The following is a 25,053-nucleotide window of genomic DNA, read 5'->3' on the forward strand; positions in this document are numbered from 1 at the left end:
AGAAATTTCCCTTACGGGGCTCATTCCTCTGCCCTTTATCCTGAGAGGGGACGATCTGGCCCTAAGTGTGGAAGGTCTCCTGATTATTTTACCACTATAGAGTGGATTACGTCACTGAATTAACTGTTTCAGCATAGTAGAATGCACCAGATTTGTTTTATCACGACACACACCACTGTCTCATCTTTCTCATGGTGTGGCTTCTACATCAATGCATTTCATTATATATTTCAGGTGTATGTCCCACATATGTTACTGAAACAAGTTTTTTTTCTCATTTCCTTCTTAACTTATTATGTATTTGTATTACCATAGCCCCTAAGACCCCTAATCCTGTAACAGGACCCCATTGTGCTAGGTGATGTACGAACACAGAACAAAACCACAGTACCTGCTCCAAAGAACTTATGATCCAAGTATAAGACAAAAGAAAATAGATGGGTACAGACAGACAGGGCAGTACAAGGGAACAACAAGACAATATTGGTCAGCATGATAAGCTGTGGTCTCTCTGCACAATAGTAGCCTAACTGTTGTCAATTTTTTGTAGGCATAAGTAATAGCAATTGTTTTTAAGTACATCAGAAGCAGGAAGCCTGCTAAACAACCTGTGGGGCCACTGGACAATAAAGATGCTAAAGGAGCACTCAAGGACGATAAGGCCATTGAGGAGAAACTAAATGAATTCTTTGCATCGGTCTTCACAGCTGAGGATGTGAGGGAGATTCCCAAATCTGAGACATTCTTTTTAGGTGACAAATCTGAGGAACTGTCCCAGATGGAGGTGTCATTATAGGAGATTTTGGAACAAATTGATAAACTAAACAGTAATAAGTCACCAGGACCAGATGATATTCACCATAGAGTTCTGAAGGAACTCAAATGTGAAATTGCAGAACTACTAACTGTAGTTTGTAACCTATCATTTAAATCAACTTCCATACCAAATGACTGGAAGATAGCTAATGTGACGCCAATTTTTAAAAAGGGCTTCAGAGGTGACCCCGGCAATTAGAGGCTAGTAAGCCTAGCTTCAATACCAAGCAAACTGGTTGAAACTATAGTAAAGAACAAAATGGTCAGACACATAGATGGACATAATTTGTTGGGGAAGAGTCAACAGGATTTTTGTAAAGGGAAATCACGCCTCACCAATCTACTAGAATTCTTTGAAGGGGTCAACAAGCATGTGGATAAGGGGATCCAGTGGATATACTGTACTTAGATTTCAGAAAGCCTTTGACCAGATGCCTCACCAAAGGCTCTTAAGCAAAGTAAGCTGTCATGGGATAAGCAGAAAGGTCCTCTCATGGATTGGTAACTGGCTAAAAGATAGGAAACAAAGGGTATGAATAAATGGTCAGTTTTCAGAATGGAGAGAGGTAAAAAGTGGTGTCCCCCAGGGTCTGTACTGGTCCCAGTCCTATTCAACATATTCATAAATGATCTGGAAAAAGGGGTAAATAGTGAGGTGGTAAAATTTGCAGATGATACAAAACTACTCAAGATAGTTGAGTCCCAGGAAGACTGAGAAGAGCTACAAAAGGATCTCTCAAAACTGGGTGACTGGGCAACAAAATGGCAGATGAAATTCCATGTTGATAAATGCAAAGTAATGCACATTGTAAAACATAATCCCAACTATACGTATAAAATGATGGGGTCTAAATTATCTGTTCCTACTCAAGAAAGAGATCTTTGAGTCATTGTGGATAGTTCTCTGAAAACATCCACTCAATGTGCAGTGGCAGTCAAAAAAGTGAACATAATGTTGGGAATCATTAAGAAAGGGATAGATAATAAGACAGAAAATATCATATTGCCTCTACATAAATCCGTGGTACACCCACATCTTGAATACTGCATGCAGATGTGGTCGCTCCAGCTCAAAAAAGGTATATTGGAATTGGAAAAGGTTCAGAAAAGGGCAACAAAAATGATTAAGGGTATGGAACGGCTTCCGTATGAGGAGAGATTAATAAGACTGGGACTTTTCAGCTTGGAAAAGAGATGACTAAGGGGGGGATATGATTGAGGTCTATAAAATCATGACTGGTGTGTAAAAAGTAAATAAGGAAGTGTTATTTACTCCTTCTCATAACACAAGAACTAGGGGTCACCAAATGGAATTAATAGACAGCAGGTTTAAAACAAACAAACAAAAATTATTTCTTCACACAACACACAGTGAATCTGTGAAACTCTTTGCCAGAGGATGTTGTGAAGGCCAAGACTATAAGAGCATTCAAAAAGGAACTAGATAAATTCATGGAGGATAGAGCCATCAATGGCTATTAGCCAGGATGGGCAAGGATGGTGTCTCTGGCCTCTGTTTTCCAGAAGCTGGGAATGAGCGGCAGGAAATGGATCACTTGATGATTACTTGTTCATTCCCTCTGGGGTACCTGGCATTGGCCGCTGTAGGAAGACAGGATACTTGGCTAGATGGACGTTTGGTCTGACCCAGTATGGCCGTTCTTATGTTCTTATGTAGGCTTCATGGCAAAGGAGAGTTTTGAGGAGGGATTTCAAGATCATTAGTGAGGTAGCTTTGTGGATGTTTATGGGAAACACGTCCCAAACTTGTGAGACATCATGGGAGAAAGCATCAAGGTACTTATTTGAAAATTTAACAAGTGGGGAATGGAGGCTGACATCATGGGTACAATCAGAGGCGATCGTTGATAACTGGATAGCAAATGAGAGGTGAGGGGGAGTATGGGGATTGACACTGAAGGGCCTTGAAAGTGAAAACAAGTAGGTTATGTTTGATGCAGCAGAGAAGGAGGCATCAGTGGAGGAATTTAAAGAGAGGGGTAATATGGTCAAAGTGACTTGTATGTCCTTTAGGTGGTTGCTTCTCATCTGCAGACCAGGAGATTATTCTTTGAGCAGTACTTGTGAAGATCCCTGCTTGCCTCTTTGTCACATTCTCACTGGGTTATTCACATCCCAAGAGGCAAATGGGTTTGCTGTCCAGTTGTAATAGCTTTTCTGCATCATCTATTTGAGGATCATGATCTGAAAACACTTGATCAGAAATCCTGCATCACAGAGATAAATTTCATATGATGAATCATTGTTTCATTAAGAAAATTTCAACATAAAGGCTCTATAGTACTTGGTGAAGATGTAAAAGTCCTTTAAACTGTTGTGATCAATATGTGTGACATACTGAATATTTCATAGACATATCTGCAATCTGTTTGTTCATATGAACTCATTAATGTATTCCTCTGGTTCTCTCTTGCATAAGCCCACACCCAAATGGCCTTCATGGATGAGGTGTGCATTCTTTTCCTTATGCTACATGGAAGTTAATTTAATTAATTTTAAAATTACATTATCAACCACCATTAAGCCAATATGAAATTATGATGATCATCACTAGAAATTTTTATTTCTTTCTTTGCCTCCAGCTATCCCTCAGGTATCATCCTTTTGAGAAATTCTAGTTCTGCAAGTTTGGGGGGAGGAAATAAGCAAATACATTTTGAACAATAGCTTATCAGTGTTTATCTTCACATTGTAAATCTTATTGCATAGCAAATGTACTTTACCTGAAACTTTTGGATGCTTTCCTCTGTTGAAAGCTGCAAATGCTTTTTGGTGCTATTTTGCTTCTTTGTATGTAGACAATTTTTTCCCCTATTATCCACTATTACATGACCCTAGTTATTTCTTTCACTGATTGATTTAATAATTTTAAATTCATCAAATATACTTACGCCTGAAGAACTTGGTCTTTCGGTGTAACTAGATTCCCCCCTCCCCCCCCCTTCAGGGAGTAATACCTGGGATTTCCTCATGATTTAAACAAATCTGTTGTGTGTCTTTGGTGCAACTGATTTAGTAAAACAAATCTTTGAATTGTTCTAGTTTATTATTTATATTTTGATTATATGAGATAAGACCTGCAGTATACATTTAATCGCCTATAATTTTTCACAAATTTTAATCCCTAATTCAGGCTGTTACCATACTCTGAGCAGTAAAACCAAGTGGTCTCACTGTGCATTTTTATATTCACTTAACACTTGATAATGATAATCCCAGTTACTAGCAGTTTCTCTCTGATGTAAATTCCTAAAATTTTACTTTTATTTTCTCTACCTCAGATTTATTCCTGATTTTCTGGTACACTTTTTCTGGCAACACATTATCTTGAGCACTCTATCAAGTTTAACAGTGACAGGAGCTTCATAGAGTTCCAAACATTATTTTCTTTCCCATATTATTGAAAAAGGATACTCTTTCAAAAATCTATTAATCTAATGCTGCACTTGCATCATCATATTTTTAAAAATACACTTTATTTGCTTTGAACATTACTTGCAAAATAATTTGTTCTTTTGTGTGTGTAGTTTTTCCTGATATGCAGAACTTTTAGAGTCTTTTTCACAGCCCATTAAAGTGTGTGGAAAGCCACCTATTGACATCAGTGTCTTTGAGTTGGGACATTATTGTATTTGTGTAATTTTCATTACAGTGTCTTCCTTTACCTACTGTTAAGTGCTCACTGTCTGTTTGTCTTTTAATGAAATACACTGTTTCTAGGTGTTGAACTTTTTTGAATGACACTCACATCAGTGGCTTCATTGTCTGACTATACCAGTGGTGGGCAACCTGCAGCCCACGGTCCGCATGCAGCCCATCAGGGTTATCCGCTGGTGGACCATCAGACCATGTATTTACATTTGCACGGCCTCCCGCAGCTCCCAGTGGCCACGGTTCGCCATTGCAGGCCAATGGGAGCTGTGGAAAGTGGCAGCCAGGCCCGCGCCGCTTCCTGCAGCTCCCATTGGCCAGGAACAGCTTTGGATCAGGTCCTTTATCTTCATTAGTAAAGGGGGGGGGCGATAATATGTACCCACTGTAAACAAGTCTGATCGAAAGTTTATTGAAGAGAAGAAGGAAGTCCATGGAAAGAACTCCTTAGAAATCACTGAGCTTTGAACCAGTCTTTCAGGGCATTATTATTATTTATTGTTTGCCAGTTGCTTACACTTTACTGTTACCACAAAACACTTTTAAATGTAGCACTGTGTCATGTTACAAATTTCTAAAGGTACCAATTTACCTGAAGTAATGTAGCATGTACCATCTTTCAAATTTGATCACCATGGAATGAGAACGTACCATTACAATGAAGTGATACTATTTTTCTAATTAAAATGATTTTTTGTTTTAAAAAATAGCCCTACAATTCCTCTCTCCAGCTGTGATTTCCATTAAATTAAAAGGGTATTTTGTCTGGATAAAGCAAAACGACTTTAGGATTTGGCCCTATTTGGGCATTTCTGCTGTAACAGTGAGTAACAACAACTGTCAATATGTGATAGCAAATTTCTGTATGTCAGATTCTTGTATGGGGCCTGGTCTTGTGCCAACTGAAGTCAATGGCAAAACTTCCATTGCTTTCAGTGGTGCAGAGTGATGTCACACAGAGCTAATAAAAATGGTTCTTGATCTTAACTCGTTGCACGTATTGTTGTTAGCTTTGGACTTCATCCTACCATATAAATCTAAGAATTACCTGCATATGCTGTATTTGTGCTTTTTCTCCTTACAGCTTACCTAGATGAATCAAAACCATTTTTGACAATTTCTACTTTGAATAAAACCTCCATTCCCAGGGCCTTTCCACAACCCCACCCCCATTTGAAGTTGCTAATTTTCCTACGAGTCAAATACAAGTACACTTAGGCAGCTCCATGTGTCAGACAGTAGAAGGTGTTACCTCAAATGTGTGAAAATACTAAGGGCCTAACTCTGATCTCATTGGTATCAGATTTGCTTTCACTGATCATTTCCTATTACTTTGGTGGAATTGCACCAGATTTACACCATTCTAGCAGAAAAGGGCTCTCTAGCTTTATTTCCCAATGTATAAAAGTCAATTACTTTTGATTTCAAGAAAGGGCAATGCTTTTGATATTAGAGGATTAGAGTAATATTATTTTTTACCAGGCAGTTATTCTCAGTGGGGATAAATGCCACATGGTAGAAGCTTGCTTATCTACACTTTGACAAACCATGCTCTTTACAACCAGCAGAAAACACCTGGTGATCCTCACAACCTACACCACCCACCTCCATCTCTCAGCACAGATTTAATAGCAGATGCTGTAATTATGTTTTATATTGCTAACACTTCACTATTTTTACAAAATAGGCTTTATAACTCATATGTGCCTGTTCCTAAATGGCACAATATTTAGGAAATGTATTGACCCAGGGGGAGTTCAGTAAAGATCAGTCCCTCCATGAGTTGCTGGATGTGTGTGGGGGTGTGTGCAGACTGCTCCTCATTGTGTATGTGGCCCTGCTGTGGGGTCAGCCGAAGGACAGGGGTATGGCATTGTTCCTGGACCTCAACACTTCTTTGGGGTGATGTGTTCCCTTCCCGGCATATACAAAGGACCCATCCTGTGAGAAACTGAGTACAGTGTATGGTCTATAGGGAGCATGACTCTTCACTCTTATGTCAACTTATTCTCCTCTTTGACATTTTCATTTAATGGGTTTTTTAATGTATGGATGCAGTTCTATTTAACCTGTGCATATTTTTTCGCATGAGTTTTGTTTGGATTTGTTTTACAAGTAGTTTTAGAGAATATTAAGCAGATGAACAATGAACATCTGCTCACAAAAAGGTGACGAGCAATGGAGCAATGAAAACCAACAATTGTTGTTTACTGAATTTTAAAAGACATAAGCAGAGGGCTTCAGGAGCTTTTGCTAGATTTCATGAATATGGTAATAGGTGAAATCATTTCCACTATCAGGCACAATGATTTACAGTAAGAAATAATGAGATTCTACCTTTGAAATAATTATGAAGTTTTATATATGCTACAATTCCTCCAAAGAGAAATTTTGCCATATTTACAGAATTGTCACTGTTTTTCAAAGCAAAAAATGTTCCTTTTTATTTGCTTATAGAAATGACAATCTTCTTTTGTGTAGAAGACTGAAAAATTGGGGTGGAATCATAAACAAATTTACTTTCTGTGAAACTACTAAAGACATCCCTTTTGGTTTTGCCACGTGTGCAAGAAAGAAGGGGCTTTGAGGGCTTGTGAGGTGGGTGCATATATGAAGGATTCTCACTTTTCTGGGGTTTTCTACTTCCTGTATTCATTCAAATATTTTTTATATCTTTGACTGAGGAATGTGTGATTGTCTTTTAGCTGCACATAAGAAAATAACTGTTGATAAATGCAGATGGTAATGGATAGCTTTTTATTATTAATGCCTATAATCCTCTATTTACCCAGAGAACGAGATATAGTATAGCATAGATACCAGCTTTAATAGCTTCCTACACTATTCATCATGTGTCAGTCTTGATCTCTGTGGACCAGTTTTTGGAGGCCTATTTGTGTATTGATCTCTGCTGATATTCCCACAGCCTAGTGGTGTGTTTTGTGATGAAAACATTTGCCAAATAGGAACACAATTAATGTCACCTGCCTTGTTTTTATTACACAGAAAAATCTAATTGCAATTAATTGGGAGGGTCATAGAAAAATAAAATAAATTATATAAAAAAACCCCAACTTTGCATGGGCTACTATACTCCCTCCTTTCTTCCCAGGACCACCAAAATATTAGAGATTGTCTTGGTCATTTGCTAACACTTGCATTCAGATTTTAAAAGGGCATTTCAGTAGAAAATAGCACAGACATTTCTGGCTCTGGGTGCACCAAGGTGAAGGCAGTAGACTTGTCATTCACCACAAGAAGAGACGAGGGTGCCTGACTGGCCCCTCAAGGAAAAGAAGTGGAAGGAATTCACTCTTCTTCAGATAGGGGTTTAGCCATGACCGGCTCCAGGCACCAGCGCAGCAAGCAGGTGCTTGGGGCAGCCAATGGAGAGGGGCTGCATGTCCGGCTCTTTGGCGGGAATTCAGCTGTGGGTCTCTCAGTCCCTCTCGGAGGGAAGGACCTGCCGCTGAATTGCCGCCGAAGAAGAATGAAGCAGCAGCGGTAGAGCTGCCGCTGAAGTGCCGTCGATCGCGACTTTTTTTTTTCTTATTTTTTTTTCGCCGCTGGGGGCGGCAAAAATGCTGGAGCCGGCCCTGGGTTTTAGCAAACACCTGTTGTTTGGAGTAGATGATATGAGATTGGAGAATTAACGGATGTTTATCTCTGAAACTTTTCAGGTATATCCATACTGCATCATTGTTCTTTAGGGTGAGCCAGAGTCACTGGTACCTCTCCCAAGAAACAGAAGATTCAGAACAAACCTATTGGTTGGAGTAGATGATGTGCTGGCTGTGATGAGTCAGGGTACATTCAATCCAATTACTGACCAAGCAGTATGGCATAATGGATACAGTACTGGACTGGCAGAAGACTGGGTTCTATTCCTAGCTCTAGCACTTGGTCTACTATATTTTTGGGGGCAAGTTGCCTTTCTGGGCCTCAGTTTCTGTGATAGTGATTCCCAGACCTGTGAGCCACTGTGTTGCCACCCCAGCAAGTGACAGCTTTGCTGTTGCTACACTATGTATCAGTTCCCTGACACACCATCTTGTCTGCCTTGCCAGAAAACTCTTCAGGACTCTGCCCATCAAAACCTTGCCTAGCAGGTAACAGACAGGGAACTCCAATTCACAAATTTCCCAGACATCTGTTTGCAGTACTCAGCCTCTCTCACAAAACTCTATCAAATTTGCAGCACCCTTAAAGAGACAGTACACAGCAGTTTATTAGCTGGGATTCACAAACCTTCCACTTCAAACAAAACACTGAGCTGGTTTATCGTAAAAGTAAAACAAGTTCATTAACAAAAGGGCATAGGATTAAGTGATACCACATAGAAAGAATAAAAATAAAAATGGTTACAAACAAACAAAACTAAAATGTGCTTCTAAGACTAAAACTTAACTTAATCAGCTCTAGTTCTTGTTCAAGATGGCTTCCCTACTTACAGCAACGTCTCCAGCATGGCTGGCTATTCCAGCTGGGATCCACCCTTACAGAATGATAGTGCTGGTTTCTTTGTTCCCTCAAGAGATAGCTAACTCTAGGGCAGGGCTTCCCAAACTTGGTTAGCGGCTTGTTCAGGGTAAGCCCCTGTCAAGCCGCGAGACGCTTTGTTTAACTGAGTGCCCACAGGTACGGCCGCTCGTGGCTCCCAGTGGCTGCAGTTCACCATTCCCGGCCAATGGGAGCTGTGGGAAGTGGTGGCCCGGCCCGCGCCGCTTCCCGCAGCTCCCATTGGCCGGGAACAGCAAACCGTGCACTATTGGGAGCTGCGAGCGGCCATAGCTGCGGACGCTCAGGTAAACAAAGTGTCTTGCAGCCTGCCAGGGGCTTACCCTGAACAAACCGCAAACCAAGTTTGGGAACCCCTCTTCTAGGGGGTTGCGCGCTCTCTCTCTCTCTCTTTATAGTCCAGTAAACCTTTAAAATGTATTCTTCTGAGGTATTGGCCTCTTTTATTTGGCTGGAGAAAATCTAATTATCAGCCCACTATCCCCCAAAGTGCCAGGTTTAAAAACATTTTAGTCTCATATTTCCAGCACATCTGTAAAGATTTTTGTGGGTTAACCATACATACATCACACACGAATATTAATAATCAGTGAGTTATTAGTTTATACATGATATATTACATACCACCTTTTGGGTAAATATCATGACAACAGTACCATCTGGCATTGAGGTGCTCTTAGGGACACAGTTTCCCCATCTATGAAATGGGGATCATAATCCTGACCTTCTTTGTAAAGGGCTTTGAGATCTACTGATGAAAAGTGCTATATAAAAGCTAGGTATTATTACTAACAAATTGTTTTATTAATCTTTTAAACTTTCTCCTTTTGCACTGACAGTGTGTGCAGAGCAGCTATTCCCCTGGGATTTCCTCTTTGATATTTATTAGTCTGGGTTTGCTGCTCAAGGCTGCACACCTGAGGTAGCCAGCAGATTTTTCCCTTAGCCCAAAACATCTAGCCATCTCACCGTAGTCTGATCCTGGCTAGGATATATTCCATAGGGATTTTGTCATGCCAGTGGATTATGATGCGAGTACATGCATGATTTACATGCTATGCATACATTACAAACATATTTTTACCATAGTCACCGGAAGTTCAGGATTGATTTCTTTCCTACTAACTGATCAGGCTGACTAGCATGAAATTTAATTTGTGCTAATCAACTTGAGGTGAGGGGAGCAGAAAATTTATGTGGCTCATTTATTTTCCATTACTGCAGCAATCTCCCCCTACTTATATCCCTTAATAGAATGTTTTATATAGCAGCTTTCATACTTTATAAAGCAGAGGCTCAAGCACTACTGATGCAAACACTGTGTAGGCAAACTGTGTAGCTGTTATGCTTTCAACAGTGACTCACTTAGCTCCTGCAATGGTGCAGCATTCCATAGTACTGCACTGAAATCAGGGCTGGATTAAGGTAATCCAGGACCATAGGCACATGACAATTTGAGGTCTCCTGTGGCTTCACCCCTGCAGGGCTGCTCTCATAGCCTTGGAGTGGAAGTGCGAAGGTGCCCATTTCCTTCCCAAGAGACAGTGGCATGGTACTCTCCTGTCCCTTTAGGAGAGGTACCAGGGCCCCTTCCTCCCCTTGTGAATGGAAGAGGTGGGCCTCTTATTATTTACTGAAGTAGCCTGGATGTATATGTTTGGGTGGGTGAGGAAGTACCCAATGCACTCTTCTCCTCCTGCCCCGTGTAGAGTCCCCTGCGGGGACAGTGCTGGCATGGCCCTCCAGGGCAGTAGATCTTGGAGATAACACCCTATTGAGATATGTGGGTCAGTTCACACTTCTCAGAGCTGTTGTTTCAGGCTGTCTGCAGTCTAAGCAGATGTTACTGCATTGGTTACACTTGGTTCATATTTTTCAGGTTTTTCTTCAAAACCATGAAGCAAGTAATTTACTTTAAACAGAAAAAAAAAAAAAAGAAATGCAAGACTCTCATTTTTCATCATAAGAAATAGGACTTTAGGCTTGGGCCTATAGTGCCTATGCCTTAATTCAATCCCAGACAAAATGTAAACTTTGAGCATAAATACTGCTCTTGGTTAAGAATTTAAAAACCATGCAGATGCCTCTATCACTGTTTTCCATCTGCAAGGAAGTGTTTAGGATCATTACAGTACTAATTTTGTCTTTATAACTTGAGAACATCACTAACATGGTGCTATCAGCCATCGTTGTGCAGCTTTGCAAGGGGTTAAAGATAGCCGATAACCTGTGTTAGAGTACAATGGACTATCTGGAGAGCCATTGGGTAAATTTCAACCTACAAGTAATTTTTAAACAAATCATTTAAATATCAATGGGTTTCAGGGGAAACTTGTTATCTAGAATTGGTGTGTCCATCTAGCCACAAAAACCTTGAGTAGCATATGCAATATGGGGCTGCTAACTAGTGTGTAGGCTCTTATTTGGGACATATTTGCATTAAAATGTAGCCATTAATTTGTGTTTTGTAAAAGGGGAAAGTAGCAGTGACTAGAGATGATGTTGGCAGGGGTTTGCACTCGAATGCCAAGGTATTTCAGTCCTGATTTATAGCAACTTTGATAGTCCACTCCTGAGCTATTATTTACTTAGATTCATCTTTTTAAGAATTACGTCAAATTGTGTGGCATTTTGGTAATGTGCTAATGCCCACTAGTTATTAGGATATGCCATAATTTGGTCTCAATCATTGATCTCCAGATGGGAAAGGATAATTCACTAATGTGTGTGTAGACTGGTGATTGTGATGTGGTGTAGGGTATATGGTGAGACAAGACAGAATGTAGTGCTTGTTAGGTTTTGTAATGATTCTTGAATGGCATATTTGCATTAATGTTCGTTAATATTTTAATTAATGGCAAAGGGTGCCTAGAACCCAAGACAAGCATCCTTTTGTTGTATTGAATTCCAAATAACTAATGAATATGTGGTGCTGACAAACCCCTTCTCATCAACCTTTCAACCCCCAGGGACACTTTTGCCATTACTGAACAATCACATTAAAGCAGAAGTTCTCAAACTGTGGTCTCTTGTTCTCAGGTGGGTCATGGAGCACTTGTAGGTGCTTTGCAGAAAGTTGCCTGCTCACATGTGACTGGTGCTCCCTGTCCTTATTTCCAGATTCTAAATTACATTAAAAGGCAGCTAAAAGTATATTAAATACTTTTGTTAACATTCCTTTGCCATGTCAACAGTTGCGTGTTTGCCACAGGGATGTTATGATACCATGGATAGGAAGGAGGTACCTGGGGGATTGTGAATGGAAGGTTAGGTGATGCCTGAGGCAATCTCTGTATTAAAATGTGATCCATGCTATGAAAATGTTTGAGACCCACTGTTTTAAAGTGATGTGTGTTCCTTGTCTTGTTAATAATAATAATTAATAATAATAATTAATAATAGATATCTAGCTTTTTCTAACATGCTATGCCCATAGAGTTCAAATTGTTTTACAAAAGAAATAAATATCATTATCTTCATTTTACAGATGAGGAAATTTAACTGCAGGGATGGGGTCACACAGTAAGGCAGTGACAAGGTTGGGAATCCACTGGGCCACACTGCCTTCTATAGAAAAGATATAAATGTCATCCAAAAATGTGTCTTAGTCATGAAACGTGAGGTGTGTCACATAGATTGTAAACTCTTTGGGGCAGAGGACCTAGCACAATAGTGTCTTGCTCCATGACTTGGGCTCCTACGCACTACCACAATATAGAGTCTAAATAATACTAATAATTAAAATAATAAAAAGGATCAGAAATAAACATTAATGTCTAACATTGATTATTTCCTTCAGGCTCATATAATTTGTGGATTATTTATTTTATTTTATTTTGCATAGGGAAATAAAGGTTAAACTTATTTCAGACATTGAAAAAAAGGGGGAAAATATCTTCCACAGTGTGATATTTATTATAACTCCATGTGACAGGATTGTGCAATATTATTGTCAGACAGAGGTCATTTTAAACAGCCAGATTCTGCAACTCTTTCTTACAATTACTGGTGTGTACTCACAAAGGTAATTCTATTGGCTTCAATGGGACTACTCTGATTACTAAATACTACTCAATGCAAGTAAGTGCTGAAGAATCTGGTAGAATCTCTATATTGCCTTCTGATAAATAAGATTATAGAAACCTGCGTTTGAAACAACAGGTTTTACAAGAGGCTATTGGGTAATCCAAGGTCAGATTGATTTCCACAGGTTTCATAGAAGCCACATTCAAATAAACAGACAAAGCACATAGATGAGAAGGAAAGAAAACAAGAAAGTGAGCATGTGTTGATTATATCAAATGGGATATTTGCATTATCACATTATGATGAAGAGCAGCATGAATAAGTAAATAGATTCACTGTCTGACAGAAGTAGCATTGTAAAATACTAAGGAAACCCATTTTAGTCTGGTGCTTGCTTTCACCTACATTTGATTTTTTTAAATCATTCCTTCCATGATGTTGCCTGAACCATACTTGGCTCAATAAGAATGACAATTCCACCCATGAGCTGGGATTACGTTGATTCATTAAATTTATATGTCACCAGTTTACTAGCACCTTCTGATCATATCATAACATGAAAATGCTGGATTTTAAAATAATCCAATTTGCTTTCATAATAGCTAGGCATTATGTCTTTTATCTCAAATCAGATGTAATGGATGAATGGTTTTCACCTCCTCATCAAGAGGTGAATAACATATTGACTGATGGAGGAAGGGGGAAAATGGAAGATATTTACCATGCTGATAATTTGATATGAAGATTTTAGAGTCTGATACAAGGCATGCCTTTTAATTTGCATTTATGAACACTTATACTCTCACACTCACTGATTTTTTATTGTTAAGGCATGCCAAAAAGTGTGTTATTCATTAGCAGAAAATGTGGGGTTTTGGATCAACTCATTACCCGTGAAATTGATTTTCAATTTCCAAAACTAATGGGATAAATGAAATATGCCTGTATAAACTGTCAGATGGCATAGATACTGAGAGGCAGATTCTCAGCTGGTGTAAATTGATGTCAATTGGCTTCAATGGAACTACAATGATTTGTACCAGTTGAGTATTTGCCCCTAAGAATAATAATAAGAAGGTCTACTGGTATAGTTAATGATGACTTCATTTTCCTTTAACAAACATAGATACATTACCCATACTTTTTTCTCTTTCACTGATGCTTTCAGTGGTGTTAGACCACTGTGCAGACTTCAACAGCTCTTCTTCCAGGTGCTTAAATGAGCCATTTAAAAATATTTTCTGTGTCTGAGAGAAAATTTGGGTCTCTGTACAATGACATATGTTTTTTTCTTCCCTTGAGTAAGATCTGTGGGGTCAGAACAACGTGGATAACATTTAATAGCCAACAAATGTACACTCACACATTTGAGTCTTTATGATTTGGCATTTTTGAAATCAGTAGTTTATAACAACAAAGCCACAATGATGCCATGTTTGGGACAGAGAAAATTGGGTCTAAAATGTAAGTTGTCCCTTATATTCTAGATACCCTGTTAGCAAAATGTGTGAAATCTAAATAGGAAGCTGCATTCCACTGGTTTCAGAATACATACTGTGTCATGCATGGGAAGTTGCTGTACATTCCCATATTGCTGCTATAGAAACATTGTTTTGAAATAATAGATTTCATAAGAGATTATTTAATAATTCAAGAGCAGATTTTTATCATGTAAAGGCAGTGTTGTAATGGATAAGATATTGGAGTGGAGATGCTGCTTGTATTCCTAACTCTGCCATTGACTTGCTGTGTAATCTTGAGCAAGTCGCTTTAGCTTCTGGTGTGACAGTCTCCCCACCTGTAACATGGGGATAGTGCTACTTCTCTTGTTTTGTCAGGCCTCATCCTTGAGATACATGGATGAAAAGTGCTATATAAGAGCTAAGTCATTATAATAATAGTATAGTACTTTTCACCAATAGATCTCAATGCACTTCACAATCTGTAAGGTATTTATTCTCACAACAACTCTGTGAGTAGAAAAATGCTACTATCCCCATTGTACAGATGGGGAATTGAGGCACAGAAACTTGCCCGAACTGTCACAGGAAGTCTGTGACAGAGCAGGGAACTGAACCTGGATTTCACAAATCCTAGGCTAGTGTCATAACCACTGAATAATCCTTCCTCCCTATTATTATTAGCAAATGAGACATGCCATTCCTTTCCATACAGGATTGAACAATTATTTGTCTCTAGCACTTTCTCAATCTTGAACTTTCTTCTAAGCTGCACCTATATATACATAGTATTTTCTATGGTCCTTATCCTCCCTTTACTGAAGTCAGCGATAAAATTCTCATTAAATTCCATGGAATTCCAAGGAGCAGCGCTTACGTCCACTAGGAATGACATGAACAGTCATCTGATCAAAATGGTACTTTCTTGTTTAGTCACTCGAGACAAAAATCTAGTGGGCTTCTAATATGAGAGGACTTTAAGTTATCAGATCTTTTTACCATGGTCGATCCCTGAAAGACAACACAATAATCTGCTTTTTTATCCTACAGCAAAATTTTCTGTCAATTTGATATTCGTTTAAATGTGAAAGGAATGACTGCTTCTCCTGGTATTCTGTTTGTTCAGATTTGTGAGTAATTTCCCTTCACTTTATTTCTTCCTTTTGAGGGAATCTGGGTTTTAGTCTCCCAAAATTACTTTTCATAAACTCACACACACAAAATGCAGTCGGCTTCCATTCAGTCATCCCTATTCATGTTCAAATATTTGTGCTTCTCCAGATACCATTTGCATATATCACCTGCTGCAAGCCCTAGAAATTCAGAAGGCACTCTGATGAGAGTAGAAGCATCTTTGTGTAGGTTTTTGTTTCAGCAGCATCCCTACAGTTAAATAGTACACATAGAGGAAATGGGGAATTAATACAATACTATCCCAATTCCAGGCTTGTTCAGCTGATTTTCCATGAGCACAAGATTTCTTCATGAACTGTGAGAATTTGTACACAATGACTCTTTGAACATAACAGAGTGTTCATTTCCAGTAAGGACCTGCCACATCACTGAGCACTTGGCAGAAGCTTGATTAGGAGGAAATAAAGACAGGATAGCCGTTCTGTATTTGAAAACAGCTGCTACATCTTTTGTGTCCTCCTAAAATCAAACCAAAATACCGGAAATAATGTGCCTTTAAGTGTCATATCATGCCAGGTTGTTGGCAGTATTCATCAGATGGAACTGAAATTAATCTACCACATTTCATCTCCTGAACAAACTGATCTTCAGAGGAAATTTTGAACCATATTATTTACCACACCCACATCATACAGTTTTTGCCAGCTGAATACCTGTGACCTAGTGGCTGGCTAGGCTTTCAGAAACCATTTCAATTTTCATAAGATTTCCAAACACAATCAGATGTTACTAGTAAGTTGTTTGGTTCTATTCATAGCCTTATGAATGTGGTCTGAGTTAAGTAATTATTTTCTATTTGGCACCCAAATTGGGGAACTAAATTATTCTCATTGGTTGATCTAATTATCTCAGAGTATTTCTGCCAGTCCAACATAACTAACATCCTTGTTGACAAGCATTCAGACGAAAAGAATATGCACACCTCTATAAATGAGCTGTTATCCTGAAGTCTGGATAACTGGAATTTTGGTCCTTATTAATAATGGCCAATTCACCAGGCAAGTTATAAAGCTTCTATACAGAAAACATGAAGGAGTCTTAACATAAGATGTAGAGAGACTAGGATATTATATTGCCACACTGTATTTTGTCTTTCGGCTTCTTTTTGTACATATATAATACACATTGCATTTTATTAATATCCCTATTATAGCCTTTATCAAAATAATAATAGGTGTTATCCCTTCATGCACTCAAATGTATAACAGTTAACTCTGATTATTGAAATAATATTTGTCTAGTCCAAACATATTAAGAGAAAAACAGAGACATGACAACTATATTGGGTACAACTTTGGTGGTTTACAATACTAAATAAAACAGACATACTTTTTTCATTTAAAATTAACATTATTCATCTTTTAAGGGACATGCTTTTGTTATAATTGTTTGACTGCATAACATGCCTGTTCATGTAAAAGTCTTATGTTATTTCTAATAAAAAATTACAATAGGTGACAATATATTATGTAATCCCACCTTGAATCCAAACTACTAGATTGTAAATCCACATGGCAGTACCATATATTGAAATGCCATATCTCCATGTATAGCAGCAAATGCACATTTATTAAATTTACTATATTCCCTCTGATGGGGTTCTAAATAGCCATAACAAAATGTAAAGCACAAGGTCTAAATGTTTAATTGTATATCTATTCATGTTTAAAATTTAATTAATATCCTTTAGCGGGGGAAAAAAAACCCCACCACCTGTCCTCAACAAACTCCACTACTATGACCAGTATCATTAATAGGGAAGATGTTTGACCCTACTAGCTAAGCTATTTTAAGTGCATGGCTTACCCATGTCATAAGAAACTTGAACTAAAGTACATTGCTATGGGGCATGAACTTGCTCATATTAAAGTCAACTGCAGTTTTGCTACTGACTTTACTAGGAGTAGGATTGGACTCCTGGTTGTAAACTTGTCTGCTGCAAAAGGAAATTACCCTAACCGAGCTCCTATTCTATTATCCTGACTCATTATTTTAAACTGTCTGCAAGAGGATAAATTGGTACAGTATGCACATTGCTACAGTATTCACACTACTACATTATTGCAAGGAATATTGATTTCCTTAACATTAGTATTCATCATTCTTTGTTTGAGACTTGTATGCTCACTGAAATTGAATTGATGTGATTGCATGTTTCTTGTATGTGTAAAAAATGTTGTTTATCAAATAATTGCATTTTGCAGGTTACTTTGAAGTCAAAATATCAACTGTGCCTTTCATTCTTTCTGCCTTGGTTTCTATCCAGTTTGCTGTTTCTAAATATCATGTTGGCTAGGTAGTTAGTTAGCACTTCTGGAAAATAGCCTTATACTTTAAGCTGGCTGTCTTTGACTTACTGCTCAGAATATCCCAAGGAGCATTACCTTTACCTCTCCAGGTCCCTGAACCCTATGCTAACAGTCATTTTAGCTGACTGTCATTTTTTCTCCTGTATCAACTACATACAAAATATGGATTTTTTTTTCTTTTTGCTCTACAAAGATAGGGATTTTTCGCACTCAAATTAATGGCTAAAACTTGCTGTTTGTTTATCCTTTTATCTAGAGTGAATTCTAACTATAACCTTTCAATAAAAATAGAATTCAAAGATAGGGGGGATTGCAGCTAACACTCAGAACAGGAGAGAAAATACACTGCATAAAAATGTTAGGATATACTGTTAAAATGCAAATAAAATAGAACTTACTGTATGTTGACACTGTCTAGTAGCATAAAGCTTCCTAATATACATAAAGCAGTCTCTCTCTCTATATTATAATAGTCAAGGAAATTAACCAGGCATTGCAAGTTTTGTGTTTCAACTTTCAATAGTCTATTACAATATTTTTTATAACATCTTAGCTCCCTCCCCCACCCTTATTCCAGAAAAGAAAATAAACCAAACCTAAACAGAAAAGGTAACAATCAAGGATCACTACTGCTTTGAACAACTTCTTTTAAAGAAAAGTTTCCACTTTTAGCTGCCAGTAATTCCAAGGCTAAAGTAAGTTAATCGTCTTACCTTATTCACCAATGTAAAGTGAATCTAGCTTGGCTCAGTGATGCACTGCTCAATGCTGCTTCTCTGCCTGCTTTCCCTCTGCTGCCTGTTACAGTATCTCCACTGCTGGATGTACTTGCATCTAACTGGGGCTCCCTCTCTCCCAGCATCACTTTTAACTCAGGCAGGCAGGGAGCTGAAGCCAAAGGGACTCTCTATCTGATTGGTTTCCATTCAGTGCCCATGATTAATAAGAAACGTCCCTCACACAGAGAGATATTGCTGCTGATGGAGCCGCAGTGCTCAACATGAGAAGGTTTGGGGCTGGGGGGAGTGCAGGCTTTGCCAGGCATACAGTGATTTGCAAGTGAATGCAGTGGGAGGCTACCGAGAGGAGGGCTTTGTCAAGGACCCCCTTTTGATAGAATGAGCCTCTGGGTTTGAAGTCTCAGTTAATCAGCCCAGTTTAATCTGTTTTCAATTTTAATAATAAAGGTGAAGGCATGTCTGTAACCTGTAAATCATCTGGAGAAAAGATTTACCCGCATTATCTATCGTTGTGATTCAATGCCATTTGTGCACATGCAATCACTGAAGAATTTGATATTATCCGGTGCCAGTGCAGGGACAAAAGATTTGAAGTTGAAAGAAGGAGAAGGTGAAGAAGATCCGCCACCCATTCCCAAGTTTACAGCATTAGATTCATTTACAGAGATTAGTAAATGATGGGAGTGTTATTGTACCTCAAAACGCATAATGCCACATTATTAAGAATGTTTCACTTGTCATGGTTAACAGTTTTAGCACAATTACTGATATATAGTTCTGCCAGCTAAGGGTAAACAAATTTCCTGCTTCACAGTGCAGTCTGATTACCTACAGGGGACAGGAAGGAATCTCTCTTCCCCACTTCCTACCTCCCCCAGTGTATAGCAGTACATGTTTAGCTAGATATGTTCTGATTGGTTTGCACCTACGTCTGAAGCATCAGATAATGGCCTCAATAGACCACAGAACTGATGAAAATATAAATATAAACCCCATCCCTGCATCCAATCTTTTTGCTCCCTTATCCCTTGGGCAGCCTGTGTCTTCAGCCAGAGACAGCTGGGGGTTATTTCAGTCACTGGCATAAGTCATGGTGACCATTAACTTGTAATGACCTCTTAGGGACTGTTACTGGTCAGGATCATTGGTGCAGAATATGGTCCATCCATGCTGCAAATATACGTTTCACTGGGCGTGCGGGGATGATGTAGGGCAACAGCGGAATAACCAAATGTCTATGTGGAGCACCACTAAAACAGTGCAAAGGGCCTATGTTCCTACTCTTTGGCTAATTTAGAAGTGTATTTGTGTTTCAAATGCAGAGATGCAAAAGTACCTCATATGTAGGGCTCTACCAAATTCACAGTCCATTTTGGTCAATTGCATGGTAATAGGAATTTAAAAATCATAAATTTCATGATTTCAGCTATTTAAATCTGAAATTTCATAGTGTTGTGATAGTGGGGTCCTGACCCAAAAAGGATTTGTGTGGGGGTCACAAGGTTATTGTAGGGGGGGTTGCTGTATTGCTATCCTTACTTCTGTGTTGCTGCTGGCAGCAGTGCTGCCTTCAGAGCGGGACCGCTGGAGAGCGGCGGCTGCTGCTGGTTGGGAGCCCATCTCTGAAGGCCGAGCTGTCGCCAGCAGCAGCACAGAAGTAAGGATGGCATGGTATGGTATTGCCACCCTTATTTCTGCACTGCTGCTGGCGGGGTGCTGCCTTCAGAGCTGGGCCCCCGGCCAACAGCCCGCCCCTCTCCGGTCACCAAGCACTGAAGGTAGTGCAGAAGTAAGGGTGGCAATACCGTGACCCCTCTAAAATAATGTTACGACCCCCGTGCAACTCCTTTTCGAGTCAGGACCCCCAATTTGAGAAATGCTGGTCTCATCCATGAAATCTGTATAGTATAGGGTAAAAGCACACAAAAGACCAGATATCACTGGAAGGAGACCAGACTTCATGGTCTGTGACGCGTTTTTCATGGCTGTGAATTTGGTAGGGCCCTACTCATATATAAGTACTGACACCAGTTCATACTTGTGAAATAGTATTAGGGTTATTGGTTTGGATTTTTCAGGGAGAAAAAATCTGCTCATCACTGCAGAGAAACTTTACTAAAACAAAGAGCAGTGTTAAGATGACAATACAGAGGAGGAGCAGAATATTATACAGGGCAAATCTGATGACCTATAGGACTGGAGTAATAGAAATTAAATTAAATTTAATAGCCCAAACTGCAAGGTCATGCATTAAGGGACTAACAATAAGAATTTCTGCTGTAAGCCGGGGGCTCACTGGAGTACAACAGAATGGTACTCAGTTGTACAACTGAGGACCAGAAAGACCTGTGTGTATTAGTAGAACTCAGAATGACTGTGAGGCAACAGTGTGGTGCAGCTGTTTAAAATAATTACATAAATAAGCCAATGCAATCCTAGAATGTATCAGGAGAGGTATTTCCTGTAGATGTAGGGAAGTATTACTGTACAAGGCACTGGTAAGACCTCATTTGGAATATTGTATACAGTTTTGGTCACCCGTGTTCAGGAAAGATGAATTCAAACTGGATCAGGGGCAGAGAATGACTGCTAGGATGATCAGGACAATGGAGTGCCTATCTTATGAGAGGACAGTGGAAGAGCTTGGCTTATTTAGCCTAGCAAAATGAAGGCTATGAGAGAATACGGTTGCTCTCAATAAATATATCAGGGGGTCAACACCAGGGAGGGGGCTGCGCAATTTAAGCTAAAGGACAATGTTGACACAAGAACAAATGGGTATAGACTGGCCATGAATACACTTAGGCTGGGAATGAGAAGGTTTCTAACCATCAGAGGAGTAGGGGTAGTGGGGGCAAACAATCTAACTAGTCTTAAAATGGAACTTGTTAAATCTATGAATAGGATTATATGATGGGGTTGGTATGATAGCAGGGGGCTGAAGTTGATGACCCAGGAGATCCCTTCAGGTCCTATGTCTTATGTTCCTGTGTAGATCAACCAGCCAAATTGAGTGCTTTAAAGAACAAAGAATAATTTACTTATGAATAGATTCTTCCTTAATACCACCCACCTCCCAGTTGATTGAGAATCATCAAGCCTATGTTCACAGCAGGCTGTTTCTAATGACCCATTTCACTGTCAGACATCCCATTTGAAATTCTTAAGGACCTGATCCAATACATATCAAAATCAGGGACAGTCTTTCCACTAATTTCAATGGTAATTGGGCTGGGCCCTAAATTAGCTAATTTCTACTCTGTGATACTATGCACATATACAACTCCACTGAAGTAAGTGCCTGCTGTGTGCAACAGAAGGCAGATTTTGGCCTATTATTTTGAAAGCAAAGGTGAAAACAAAAAACAATTAATGTATCTTGACTAAACATGTAGAAAACAAGGAAAGTTTTAATAAGCACTTTTATCTCATGCTGTGTCTGCTTTAATTAACAGTAGAAATACTGAAAAAAGTTAGGTGATAGGATTCTTGTCTTCACCAGTTACACAGAATTATGTGTTCAGTCAATAGCAAAGCAGAATAGGACATCTTGGCCCCAGTTTGGGGCCATATGCCATGTGCTTTTGATGCTCCACTGGCTCAAGCAGCCTTAAGCCTGGTGGCTCCAGCATGTGTGAGATTTTCCCTGAATACCAGGATGCTTGGAGGTATAGAACCACCATATTGGTTCCTGTGTGACCTCTGTACAGGTTGCCAACAGGGGCATGCCTGGCAAGGGTAGCCAGGGCTGCTTTTTGCCTCAGCATTCTTTATACCTTTTGGGGTATACTAACCTGTGCTAGGAGACTAGCCTCATGCAGAGAAGCCCCAAGGGCATGTCCGTACCCTCCTCCCATTCAACTCCACAAAGTGCTCCTCAGCCCTAGCTGAGGATCTAGTCCCTTGCCTAAAGAGAGCCATAGCCCAACTCAATACCAGGCATGCAGTGCTCAGGTGGGAAAGGCTGGTTCTGCAATGGTGCCATATTTAAGCTCTGAATAAAACAAACAACACTGTTTATATTAGCCTGTTCCTTCTCATATATTTTTATTTTTCAAAATATAGCACAATAACTACTATAGGGAAAAATGCTTTACACTAAAAAAAATAGACAATTTCTAATACAAACATCATACTATGATGATACACATGCTAAAAAGCTTTATAAAATATACCATAAAGGGGATAAACATTAATCAGGAAGAGAAGAAGGAAAAGGTCTTGGAGGGCTTCCATATTGGTATAAAAGAAGAGCAAGCAAGAGCAGAATCTATGTGAGTGCTATAAGTTGTTGAAAGATACCCCAGGAGGCAGAAAAAATAGGTTTCTCCCTGGAAGAGTAGTCAGCGGCAATAGATATGGGAAAGTAGAATGTGTACCAAAGGGTGCAGCAGGATTTGCTTTGATTTTAAGCCAGGCCGTATTTCACAGAAGTTGCTTTGTGAAGCCTTTCTGGAATCAAGCCTTTTTTCTTCTTCTTTTTAAATAGAAAGCATACTGAGCTTTGTTTGTTGGAGACCATAGTAAAACTCATCATAATCCTACTCCTGTGAGGCTCTGAATGTCTCCTGACTTCAGTGGGAGCGGAGAGCACAAAGCACCATGCAGAATCAGGCTGTCTGCTATGTTAAATAGGTTTGTGTTCAATCATTTTTTACTCCTAATGTATTAGTCTCTTGGTGTGTTATTTATATTTACTTGCTTAGGCAAATCTGAATTCAAATTAATGCACCAATTTTACATTTTCCACCAACATGCAGGATATCAGAATAGCCCTATCACATGGTTTCATTAGTTATTTTAATCTCATCATCAGAGAAGCTCTTGGCCATTTCAGCTACAAAAAGAACACATCCCTTTGGGATTTGCCATGATCCCATGGGAAGCAAGGTAAGCTAAGGTATGGCAAGGTATGGTAAGATCCCATGGGAAGCAAGTCTGAGGGGGGAAAAAGTTCAAGAGAGTTGGCAGTTTTTCAAAGAGACATTATTAAGGGCACAAGAACAAAATATCCCACTGCATAGGAAAGGTAGGAAGTATGGCAGGACACCACCCTGGTTTAAACAGGAGATCTTCAATTATCTGAAACCCAAAAGAGAGCCCTACAAAAAATGGAAACTAGGTCAAATTACAAAGGATGAATATAAATAAATAACACAAGTATGTCGGGACAAAATTACAAAGGCGAGGCACAAAACAAAATTAAACTAGCTAGGAAGGATGACAAGAAAATATGCTACAAGTATATTAGAAGCAAGAGGAAGACCAAAACCCGGGTTGGCCCGTTATTCAATGAGGGAAGAGGGGGAAAAATACCAGAAAACGTGGAAATGGCAGAAGTGCTAAATGCTTTTTTTTATTTCAGTTTTCATCAAAAAAGGTTAATTCCGATTGGACATCTAACATAGTGAATGCCAGTGAAAATGAGGTAGGATCAGAGGCTAAAATAGGGAAAGAACAAGTTAAAAATTCCTTAGACAAGATAGATGTCTTCAAGTCAGCAGGGCCTTATGAAATACATCCTAGAATACTCAAGGAGCTGACTGAGGAGATATCTGAGCCATTAGCGGTTATCTTCGAAAAGTCATGGAAGATGACAGAGATTCCAGAGGACTGGAAAAGGGAAAATATAGTGCCAATATATAAAAAGAGAATTAAGGACAATTAAAGACCAGTCAGTTTAACTTCAGTACCTGGAAAGATAATGGGGCAAATAATTAAGCAATCAATTTGCAAACACCTGGAAGATAATAAGGAGATAAGTAACAGTCAGCATGGATTTGTCAAGAACAAATCATGTCAAACCAATGTAGTAGCTTTCTTTGACAGGGTACCCAGCCTTGCAGATGGGTTGAAGCTGTAGATGTGGTATATCTTGACTTTAGTAAAGTTTTTGATACTGTCTCGCATGACCTTCTCATAAACAAGCTAGGGAAATACAACCTAGATGGAGCTACTATAAGGTGCGTGCATAACTTGTTGGAAAACTATTCCCAGAGAGTAGTTATCAGTGGTTCACAGTCAAGCTGGAAGGGCATATAAAGTGGGGTTCAGCAGGGATCAGTTCTGGGTCCAGTTCTCTTTAATATCTTCATCAATGATTTAGATAATGGCATAGAGAGTACATTTATAATGTTTGAGGATGATACCAAGCTGGGAAGGGTAGCAAGTGCTTTGGAGGATAGGATTAAAATTCAAGATGATCTGGACAAACTGGAGAAATGGTTTTAAGTAAATGGGATGAAATTCAATAAGGACAAATGCAAAGTACTCCACTTAGGAAGGAACAATCAGTTGCACATATACAAAATGGGAAAT

This window comes from Terrapene carolina, unplaced genomic scaffold (assembly GCF_002925995.2).
Source record: "Terrapene carolina triunguis isolate 2854851 unplaced genomic scaffold, T_m_triunguis-2.0 Scaffold53, whole genome shotgun sequence".
NCBI classification, from domain to species: domain Eukaryota; kingdom Metazoa; phylum Chordata; order Testudines; family Emydidae; genus Terrapene; species Terrapene triunguis.